A 12,155-nucleotide genomic window follows, 5' to 3' on the forward strand; every position below is an offset into this window, starting at 1 on the left:
CTCTATTGTTAATATCACCTTTAACAAAAACTACATGGAAATCATCCTCAAAAATAAATTTGTCTTCCCAGGAAGTAGACTTGAAAATAGAATTAAAGGCGGAGAGAGCCTCAGTATCAGTAATTATCTCTGACAAAGTCATGACCAGATGTGTAAGCTTCTTCCCAGACCCAGTTTACAGCAACACATTATCCAACAAGAGACACCCCAAGTACCTGCTCTCCAAAGATACCTCTCTTGACTCAACAGGTGCTGTTAAACCTAGAAAGTCGTAGTCTCCATACAATTAAAGATTGTTAAACATCTTAACACTTTGCAAATGTATGTACCCAGTATCAATAATGTAGCATTTGAACTTCTAATGACCATAGAATCTCCACACCCTCCCCTTCACAATCCCCATCTGATAGTCCTTCAGTGTGATTGAGCTCAAATAACAAAGAAATCCTCCATCCTTGAAGCTGTTTTATATTCAGGAAGCTTAATTTTTGGTAAAGCTTAAAGACTGAGCCTCTGTGCCAGTACGTCTGTTTCTCTGTGTTGTAGTTTTGGAATACAGGTGAGGTTTTGTGTAGCTCTGAGCAGTTCGCCAAGAAAGAATTCTTGAGATGTCTTTGGGGCAAAAAGGTGATTTTTAAAGCAGGGTGAAGGGAGGGCGCCTCCTAAGGAGGCAGAGAAAGCTACACTGGATTTATGAGGAGCAATTGATTATATACTAAGGGGTTGGGAGGTAAGGAAAAAGGGAGGCATCCAAAAGAACTTTCATATACTAAAGAAAACCCTCAGGATACTGGAGGCCTTGCTATTATCAAGATAAGACTGTTTTTCCCTATAACAAAGCCTTGTCATTTAGTAGGAAGTTTCCTGGAGGTATGTCACAAATATCCCACCCAGGAGTTGGGGGAGGTGGCTGTGTTGCAGGGTGTCAGCTTGTGCTTTGTCCTCAGCTAGCCTTCTACTCCCTCCTCATCGGCTACCTCTTCCCAAATCTCAAATATTTGCTCTATGGCCTCATAAAAATATCTGCAGTTCCCTGGACTGTTATGATGAGCTCTGGATGGTGCCCAGTCCAACAGTCAAGAAAGTAACCAAGTCTACTCAGATCAGATTAGACCATCATGGTCCATAGTCTATAAAATCTAGAATCAAAATGCCAGAAATGACCAGAAATTTCAGTCATCCATGATGGTGGTTTTGTTTTTTTTTTTTTTTTTTTAGTATAATATCCTGAAATATCTGGGGGAGAGAGTGGAGCATAATAGATTCTGTAGCCTCAGTGCAAACCTTGACTAAGTAACTTTGTATTTTAATTCTAAACAAGAGATGAGAAAAATAACACCGTTTTTTTAAGACTTATAATGTGTGAGTCAAGCTGAATATATTAGAAATCTTGTAAAATGGAAGACATTCTCTGATACGTAGTGTTAGGTCTTCTCTTATTGTCCCATGGTTTCAGTTGAAAGTGAGACTCACAAAATAAGTCTGCTAAAAAAAAAAAAAAATACTAACAAAAGCAAAAGATCAGTCCTTCCCAATTTAGAAGCGCAAGCCCTATCCTTTTAGTGCCAACTGTAAGAAATTGACACTAATATAAATAATAATAATGTTACTAATTTTGAAAAATTAAAAGGGAAAACACCAAGCTCGTGGGATCCCATAGGTTGCTGCTAGACATAAAGCAAGGTTAACTTGTACTTTCTTCCCCCAACACTGGCAAGACCTACTGATTTCTAACTCATTCTCTGCCCTAAGATCACCTAAAATAACTTCCTGGGTGACAGGAATTCTTCCAACATTATTTTCTCAGTATAAGATTAAGCCCTGGGGCACCTGTGTGGCTCAGTGTTTGAGCATCTGCTTTTGGCTCAGGTCTTGATCCTGGGGTCCTGGGATTGAGTCCCGTATTGGGTTCCCAGTAGGGAGCCTGCTTCTCCCTCTGCCTATGTCTTTGCCTCTCTCTGTGTGTCTCTCATGGATAGATAAATAAAATCTTAAAAAAAAAAAAAAAAAGATTAAGCCATGGAGGCATTATAATAAAAGTTCTCTAACTGGTAGGAGATATTGGGGGAGAGGGAGTGAGGGTGGGAGGGCTGGACCTTAAATTCAGCAAAACTCACCAAATAAAAGAAGCCCTGTAATCCGAAGAAGGCCACCCTAGCTCGTTTTAAAAAACTGGACAGTACAGGACACCTGGGTGGTACAGTCGGTTAAGTGTCCAACTCTTGGTTTCCACTCAGGGTGGTGGGATTGAGCTCCATGCTCAGTTGTGCAGTCTGCATAATATTATTCTCCCCTCTTCTGCTCCTCCCCCCAACATATGCGTGTGCTCTCTCTCAAATAAATAAATAAATAAAAATTTAAAAACTGGATAGTCCTCCTCCTAAAGCTATTTACATTTAAATTAAATCCTTAAGATATTGATCATTGTATCTGAGAACTTGGAAACAGCAGAAATGGAGAAACTTTCCTTTAAAAAAAAGCCCAGATTATTAAAATGAAAGGTTAGGGAAACTTTGTATCTGAAATAATGTATGCCAATCAAGAAGCATTGGCTAGAAACCAAACTAAAAGATGTATAACCGTAAGCAGCTATGTTTTAATATCTGAAGTGCTCGTTTATCTTACATTTTAGGAATTTATTGCCTCCAAAAAGAACTTAGAAGACTTGTGATTCATACAAATATAAGTTTATTATTTTAAAGAAAAAACATATTCAGAGAGCTCATGTTTCAAGAAGGAATCTTTAAAAAGACTCTTGGAATAGTCAGACTTAACAGTAGTGGTGCTGCAATCAAACTAGCAAAATAAAGATATTTACAAAGTTATGATCAGTGAGCAGAGGGATGAATGGGGACCCTGAGCCAGCAGTGGGGGAGCACTGTTCAGCAGTTACCAGAACAAGAAGAAGAATGTCACAGAGAGAAGGTCTTGAGGGATGCTTCTAGCCTGAGGTGACTTTGATAGGATGGGGGAGATGAACGCCCTCATCTCCCGCTCCTTCCTTTCCGGACCATCTGCTGGAGTTTCCATTGGCCAATAGGAAGTGAGAGGATCCCTGTCGATGGAGCTCACAGAAGTCAGAGTCCTGAGGCGAGACAAGGTGGAGAAGGACAGACTAGATATGGAATGCCAAACTGAAGATATCAGCACAGCTGCTTCCACAAACAGTTTTTAACAAATGGAAAACAAGACATTCTGTTGGTAGAAATATGAAACTTGTGTTTATGTTCTTTGCTTAAATGTATGTGTTTCTAGCTAAAAAGACAGAATGGCTGTGAATCATTTTTATGAAGCTAAAAATGATAGGAATTAAAGTTAACTAAAAGTGCTCTCCTTTTATAAAAGCAGAGTTTTATATTCAGAAAGAAATTTAACTAATGGGGTGATAAGAGCAGGCTGCAATCCAAGAAAGTGATAAAAGGATTAACTAAGGCTAAAAGGTCTTCATTTTTTTTTCAAGAGCCAGTTTTACATCTTCTAATAGCAAAAAGCCCAGATTTTAGAAAGGGATCAATCTCCAACTTCCATCTTTTGGTCAAAAAGTTATTTATGCATCTCTTGTTTTTCAATAGCACATTTTCTAATTTTGAAGGTAAATAATAAATTCTGCTTAAATTTGAAAATGTAATTTAAAGGTACATATTGTATGACAAAACCAAAAAGCTTAATGTTTTGTCTCACTTGTTTTAGAAGAACATTTTGTGTTTCTTTGTGGAAATGAGTACAATCATTAATAATACAAAACTGGGAATTTGGGACAAAACATACGTTACTGTCTTTTAAGAATTTCTATTTCTTGACTAAAACAAAGTATATAAATTCTTACATTAATGTAATAGGGTTGTCCTTAAAATGTTTTAGAGTTTAACTGACTGAAAATTTTGAAACTGATAATAGTTTAAAAATGTCAATCTGTAAGCAGACTCTATATAGAAATCAGAAAATAATAATTAATTTTTATGGTATTTATGTACATACTTTGTTGAATTTTCCTAACATTACGAATACATTTGTGGATATACGATTTTATCACAGAAATTGATATTGTATATTTGTCCAGTGTCCTCTGAGATTTGGGATTTTACACTAGGGATTCTGGTAGTTAAAGTAAGAATGTTTTTTAAAGAAAGAGGTATGGAAATAATGTTGGATTTTGTCAGGTTATAAAAAAGGAGATTTTTGACAAAACCACCACAGCATAGATTTATAGGTTCTATTATTGCTAGTCATGGAAAATTTCAGAAGAGTCATCTTAATTTCTCTATAGGAAATTTAAAGACTTTGTTATTGGGTTTAAATAATATCACCTGAGAAAATCATTTGGGGTGATACATAGCAAATATTGGAATAATATATATAGTATAATAATAAATAGCATAATACAATAAATGTGATAGTAAAGGGATGTTTTACATTATAATATAAGGAAAAGCTGGTGGTTCCAATATAATTGATTGAAAATCTTTAATATAGGGGCACCTGGGTGGTTCAGTGGTTGAGCATCTGCCTTTGACTCAGGGTGTGATCCCGGGGTCCTGGGATCGAGTCCCACATCAGGCACCCCATGGAGAGCCTGCTTCTCCCTCTGTCTGTGTCTCTGTCTCTCTGTGTATATCTCTCATGAATAAATAAATAAAATCTTTTAAAAGAAATAAATAAAAGCTTTAATGTAGACAGAATCTAGTGAAGAAAAAATTTGAATATGCAAAAACTTGTAAAACCTAGTATTAGTAGGAATTACAGAATTTGAGGTCAAGTGTCTTTTTTGGTCAGAACTCTTATACATGAATATTGTAAAACAACTGTATTTTTAAAAATTGTAGATGAATTCTAGCAACAAAATGAAAATCTGGCTTAGAACTTTTTTTTCTTCCAGTTGTCTCAAAGATGACTCACAGAGAGACTCACCTCCCTCCTCTAATAGTTTAATAAACTTACAAAATGCCAAAACAAAAGAAAAAATAATAAAAAAAACAAGTATATGAAGAGTGTTATAAGTGTTTAGGGCTGGACTCTTCCAGAAGGTCAACTAACTGAAACTGATAAAGAACAGACAAACTGAACAAAACTAGCCATGATTAGATATTGTTGACTGTCAGTAGAAAAAAGTAATTTAAATGCTAATTCCTAAGGACAAAAAGAACCTCAGAGAAAATTACAAACTCCATTAAATAGATTATTTTCTCAAATTATTATTTTGAAACTTTTCAGGAATATTTTTAATTAAAAAATGAAGCTCACTTACAGAATCAAAACATTTTAAAAGGAACATTATCATATTGAAACTGAATTGAAATTACTTATATGAACTCATGTCTTTAAAAGAATACAATTCTCAGGGCACCTGGGTAGCTCAATGGATGAGGCATTCAACTCTTGGTTTTGGCCAGGCCATGATCTCAGGGTCATGAGATCAAGCCCCATGTCAGGCTTCACGCTGGGTGTGGAGTCTGCTTGGGGTTCTCTTCCCCCCCTCTTCTTCTGCCCCTCCCTCACTTGCACTCACACATTCTCTCTCTCAAAGATAAATTAAATAAAAAATAAATAAAAGAATACAATTCTTACGACTCTTCCATCTACTGAAATCGCCTAGGGACAATGTCATCTTAAGGCTCTACTATTGTTCACTAAAAAGAAGAAGGTGAACCTGTAACATGTTCTGGTGCCAGAAAGCAAAATATATTTCCAACGTTAATGGAATCACATCAAAATTACATATAAAGGGGCTCCCATTGAACAAAGTGTTGACAATTTCAGCATCCAAAGATGAATAAAGATGTCAATTAATTGTGAAAATATCAAATCTATGAGTTCATAATGATATACACAAGAAAGGTAATACAAAGTATTCTAAATTATAGGATGTATAACTATTGAGTCTTTGCTTAGTCATCTCATCTTACTGACCCATTTAATGTGTGTCTTAAGATACATTCATAATTTCTTATTTTTCTTAGTGTATTTATATCAGAAGTTGTTTTATATCTTTTTAGGTCCACTTTTGCTGGAATACTAGTATGTACATTTTGAAATGTACCAAGGGCAGGTCTTTATTACCTTAATCTATATATTGCTATAATAACAAACACCAACTTGAATTTTATTTCTAAGGTGGTTTTGTATTGTTTTGTTTTAATCTACCTCATCTTAATATCTGTCTAAATCTTCTCCCTAACTTGAGTCTGCCTTTCAGACTAATCTTTGTTCTGTTTCATTTTTTCTATATATCGAATTTACTTCTTTCTTTTCTGTTATAAATCAAATCCAGATCCTTCATCCCACCATGTGATGCCCCATGGTCCCTCATTCAACTTCCTGTTTAATTGTACACAACTCAAAATCTAATTTCCTTTTTTTTTTTTAAGATTTTACTTATTTGAGAGAGAGAGAGAGACAGACAGAAACACAGACAGAGACAGAGACAGAGTGAGCACAGAGGGAGAAGCAGAAGTCCCATGAATGGAGAGCCCAACTGGGGCTCAATCCCAGGACCCCGAGATCATGACCTGTGTCAAGGGCAGATGTTTAACCAATTGAGCCACCCACATGTCCCAAATCTAATTTCTAATTGACTTAAACTGTTTCAAATGGCCTTGCATGTACTTTCAGTCTTTGGCTTATATGGTTCCTTCCCTCCATCCCTTTTTTCAAGCCTGACTTATTTCAAATTCTTCAAGTATAAGGACCCTCCTATGGCCATTTTTTCCAAATATCCATTAAATCCTTCTCTAATATTCTATAAAGTACTGGATTCTTTCTTTCTGAATATTTCTATTTTGGTCTGTACCACACACTACACAACTACTATTGTACTTTATATTATTTTGAATGTTTATCATCTCACCTTATGGAGAATAAGGTTGCCATAGCATCTAACACATTATTGATCACATAGTAGATACTTAATCAATACTTTTAGTTTCTTTCACTTATTCATTCATGGTTATTGTTTGTATACATGCCAATACAAGCTTTGTTTTTGTCATCTGGGCTATTATGCTTACTTTATTCTTTCCCTCTAATCCACTTAATGCATACCTGTAGATTCAATCCCATTCTACATTAAACATCAATTGCTTTCATTATTCTTATATTACAGGATACATAAACAGAACCCTAGATCAATAATTTTCTCATTTAATGACCATATTTTGCTTTAATATTCATAGACTCACTTTTTCCAGCAATCTACTGAGATTCAACATTTGGTTTATTTCCACCCCCACCCTCCCTTGCTCATCTGAAATACTGCTGATTTAATTCCCCAGGCTTTCCAGAGGTAAATAGCACTTCTCTTCTGGTGCTCTGTGTTCCACATGATGAATTTTTTTCACCTGGCTAAGCAAACTTTATGAGAAAGTAGATCTTACTTCTCTTGACCAATTCTGGTCTTCCAGTCACCTAGCAAAATACTAGTAGGCAGGAAATAAATGTCCACTAAATGGAGTTAAAGCTTTAGGGTTTTTCTATTACTTTTTTGACTTGCATTAATTGCAGTCTCCATTACCTACCTGAACAGACCTGGATTTGGGGTTTGTTTTTTGTTTTTGGTTTGTTTGTTTTAAGATTTTATTTGAGAGAGCAAAAGTGAGAGAGAAAGAGCCCAAGTAGGGGGAAGGGGCAGAGGTAGGGAGAGAAGAAGACTCCCCACTGAGCAAGGAGCTCTATCTCAGGACCCTGGGATAATGACCAGGGCTGAAGGCAGATCTTAACCTACTGAGCTACATAGGCGTCCCCAGACCTTGATTTTGATTTGTTTAGGAATTTATTAAGAGCAATTGCCTTCAACCTGTTCTTTCCCCCTGTAAATACCTTACAATTGACTTTTTTTCAGTATCCGGAATGTTGGTTTTCAAAAAACACTTAGTTCATCCCATTGCCAACTGAGTCCAATACAGATACCAGTATCAGTGAGCAAATAAATGCAGTTGTAGCATAAAGTCAAAATTAAACTAGAGTTATTTCTGCACATTTGCTATATAAAAATTATAATCCAAGCTCCATCTCAACTGGCTTAATCATTGAGGAAAATTTACTTCACATGTGAATTTTAATAATACCTTATTACAGCAAAATTTGTTTGAAATTTGCAAATATATCTCAACCCCACCTTGAGCCTGGACTAGCTAATAATTTCAGATTAATATGTTCTTAGATCAAGTTATCTCACATGTTTATAAGTGTTTTTATTTAATCCTAGCATGATTACATACCCACATATATAATTCTAGAAAAATGTTTCTCTTTTCCATTTTCTTCTTTTTAAGATGAAGGTGACATTTGTCCAAATACATTTGATTCTAAAAAGATCTTCCTGTTTGAGGTTCTTTATGCACAATGGGAACAATCACATTTTCCAAAAATGAATTTAAAAGGTGAAGAATAAATTTAAGCAATGGTATTTTCTCTTTTACCTTTGAATCCTTGAAGCCTAAAGCATGCACAATAGTAGATTCAGAATTTTAAAATGCTATTACTGGGGGGGGGGGGGGGGGGATATTAAATCAATTTACATGCTTTTTATGCTTCATTTTATCTTTGGCTACAAAGATATTTCTAAAATGGTTTATGTTTCTAAGAAATGCATTCCATGCCATTATGACAGGCTTTGCATTATAGATGATTTGGAGAGAAAGAAAGCAGAACAAGCCAAAACAAATAAAAACAAGGGATTTTAAATGCTAGGAGGAAGAAAAATATATGCAATCTGGATGTTTCTTTCTAGAGGAAATGTAACTTGTTAGTACTAATTTTGAAGGAGAAACAGTGATCAAAAAAATGAGGATTTAGCATTATATTACACTTATTCTCAAGACTCTTTTTGCTTTCTTCTTGGTGCAAAAGGCAAGATTAAATAAATATTTAAGTCATTCATTTAACATTCAAGGATCTAAAACTACTATTCTGGGTTGTTAACACAATTTTCTTAAATGATGTTTCTGCATATATTGTTATAATATTAAAAACCTGTCATAACATAGGCATTAGTTAGTTATTTATTATTTGTTACTTATTTTTTAAATAGTAAGCCAAGGAGTTTCACAGAAAAATTCCCATTCTTAACATTTAATAACACAAATCTGTGGGCCAATTCAAGAGACAGATCTCTTTAAGGTAAAACTTTATGAATATCACTTACCAAATTTTTAGCCTACTGGTACATAAGCTTTTAAAACATGTCAAACATTTTGATTACTATGGAGTTAACTATGATACAAGAAGAAATACAACATTTAATTTTTTTATCCAGTTGGAAATCTTTTTTGAAATGATGAAAACATACCAAGTCTGTCATTCTCCCAGTCCCTGATGAAATTACTACTTTCAGAAGCTTCTGCCTTATTTAGACTTTGGCCAATGATGACACTTACAAAGAATAATTTCTAATTTCTCTCATTTATTTGTCCCCCCCAGAAAAAAGACCTAAAAAAATGCTTTTTTTGCACAGGTGAAAGTAGTAATTGCAAATACATTCAGTCCCAATGATTAGTGCTTTATACTCATTTAGTCATTTTTAGTAATAGAATAATAGAACCTATTCTGCAATTGGAAGAGCTAAAAAAAAAAAAAAAAAGGAAGAGCTTTAATTATTTGGAGGCCAATTATTTGAAAAGTCAACTTTGTATGTGTAAAACTGGTTTTGTATGTTGGGCTTTAGCAAATTGAAAAGTGTGGGGAATCATTAAGGTTTTTATTTGTTTGGTTTGTCTTTTTACACAACTTTATTAAGATGTAATTTATATGCCATGAACTTCGCCCATTACAATACAAAGGGTCATTTAACCTCATGCCTACTGTTCAATACGACCACTGTGTTCTGTGAAGGAACAGAGAAGGATAAAGATGATAACATAATTCAGAAAGTGACATTTGGACCTCATTCTACAAATGTGTGGCACTGTAGATAGACTTTTCACTGAGTATGATACCAACTTGGACAATGTTGGTCCATTGTTTAAAAAATATTCACCACTGCAAACACAATAAAATGCTAATTCTTTTTTTTTAAGATTTTATGTATTTATTCATGATAGAGAGAGAGAGAGAGAGAGAGAGAGAGGCAGAGACACAGGCAGAGGGAGAAGTAGGCTCCATGCACGGGGCCTGACATGGGACTAGATCCCGGGACCCCAGGATCATGCCCTGGGCTGAAGGCAGGTGCTTAAACTGCTGAGCCACCCAGGCTGCCCTAAAATGCTAATTCTTTAAAAATTCCCAAACTGTGTCTGCCAACCTTCCATCCAGTTCTTCAACCTATCAATATATTTTATATTCTAGTCTTACTCAATTACAATTTATACTGAATGCACTATATACTTTCCATTTTCTATAACTTGGCTTAAACTATTCCTTCATTCTTAAATTCTTGGCATACATTTTATCTATCTTCAATTATCCAAAGCTTACAGCACTCAAATAAAATTCTACCTTCTATAATTTCTACATTCCATATCAAAATTAATTTTTTCTTAACTTCTCTAGGACATTGAGTACGTCTGCTTTTTCAAAATTTAATATAGTTTATATGATTATAATTGACTACCTTACTGTTCTTTAAATATCTTGAGGCCACCTCCAGACTTACTCCCCAGCCTAGCTCTCATGTCTTGAACATATTATATGCTTTCTTAATGTCAATATGTGAAAAAATGACTGAAGATATTCAATAATCAAATGTAATGTTATATTCACCTTTAATGCTTGAATAAGTTGAGACATTCTAGACGATGAAAGAGGAATATCATAAAGCAGCATGAAATTAGACCACTGGGCACAAACTTCAGAAGATCCATCAAATAGTTCAATGAAGAGTGATAATTATTTGTACTTTTTCATATAGTATATATAAACATACTAAAGCCCATCTGGAGTGTTTTAATATTTGATCATTATTGACTTGTAATTTTAATTAAATATCAAGGCATTTCCTCTGAGCTTAAATAAGAAATAAGTTTCAAATATGAATTTAGTAATTACTTTTCCTTCATTGTCATTTCACCTATTCTTTTCAAATAACTGTGGACTGCAACCAGGAATGAGAAAACAGAAAAGTTCAAGATTAGAATGATTTATCAAAGGATTTATTTTCAATGGGAAAAACATAAAAGAATAAAGATTTGCAAAATACACACATTCTATGGGAATGAAAAACAATAATACTTAAAATTAAAATACTGGCAAGAGGAAAAGATACTATGAGAATTTTGTGAGATTTTTAATATTGTTTTTCAGTCAGATTTAGGATGAGTAGAACAAGCAAAACTGTCTCATTTCTATGGCTCAATATAATAATATCATCTCAACTGATTAAAAAGTTGTTATTCACCAGAAGACTGTGTTTGTATACCCATTGGAAAAAAATATCTATAATTCATAAAATAGCCCCTTTTAGATTTTATTTGCCTCTAGCTATTTTATATGTATTTATTTTATCTCCTATTAGAATGTATTTCATATAAAATATGTGAAAAAGTTTTATATATCAACTTACATGATAAATATGTATGTGATAGAATGTGCATACTGTCACTAATCATTTTCAAAATGCATTATTTATAATTTTAAAATTTTACCTTTTATCCAGTCATAATCTAAACATGTTTAAACATTTCATTTCATTACCAAAAATAATTCCAAAATAATTCTTCTATGAAAACTGTAATCTAACATTTTATTCAGATACATTCTTCCCAATATTTTCTTCCCTTCTTAAAATCTTACCTGAAAAAAAGATTTTACCTCTATCACTTCTTCTTTCCTCTCCTTTTCTTTCTCTTTCTCTGACTTCCTTCCTATATTAGAAAATAAGATTTGAACTAAACGGGGAGAGTAGATCTTAGAAGTTATCACACTTGGGCACCTAGGTTGTTCAGTGGTTGAGCTTTTGGCTCAGGTCCTGAACCTGAGGTCCTGGGATGGAGTCCCACATCAGGCTCCCCACAGGGAACATGCTTTTCCCTCTGCCTATGTCTCTGCCCCCTGTGTCTCTCATGAATAAATAAATTAAATCTTAAAAAAAAAAAGTTGTCACACTTTTTTATTTATATATTTTATTGAACTCAATATATTTAAAATATTATGATTTCAACACATGGTCAATTTAAAAAATTGTTGAGATATTTTACGTTATATATCTTTTTGGTTATTTACTTATT

Source organism: Vulpes vulpes, chromosome 5 (assembly GCF_048418805.1).
Source record: "Vulpes vulpes isolate BD-2025 chromosome 5, VulVul3, whole genome shotgun sequence".
NCBI classification, from domain to species: domain Eukaryota; kingdom Metazoa; phylum Chordata; class Mammalia; order Carnivora; family Canidae; genus Vulpes; species Vulpes vulpes.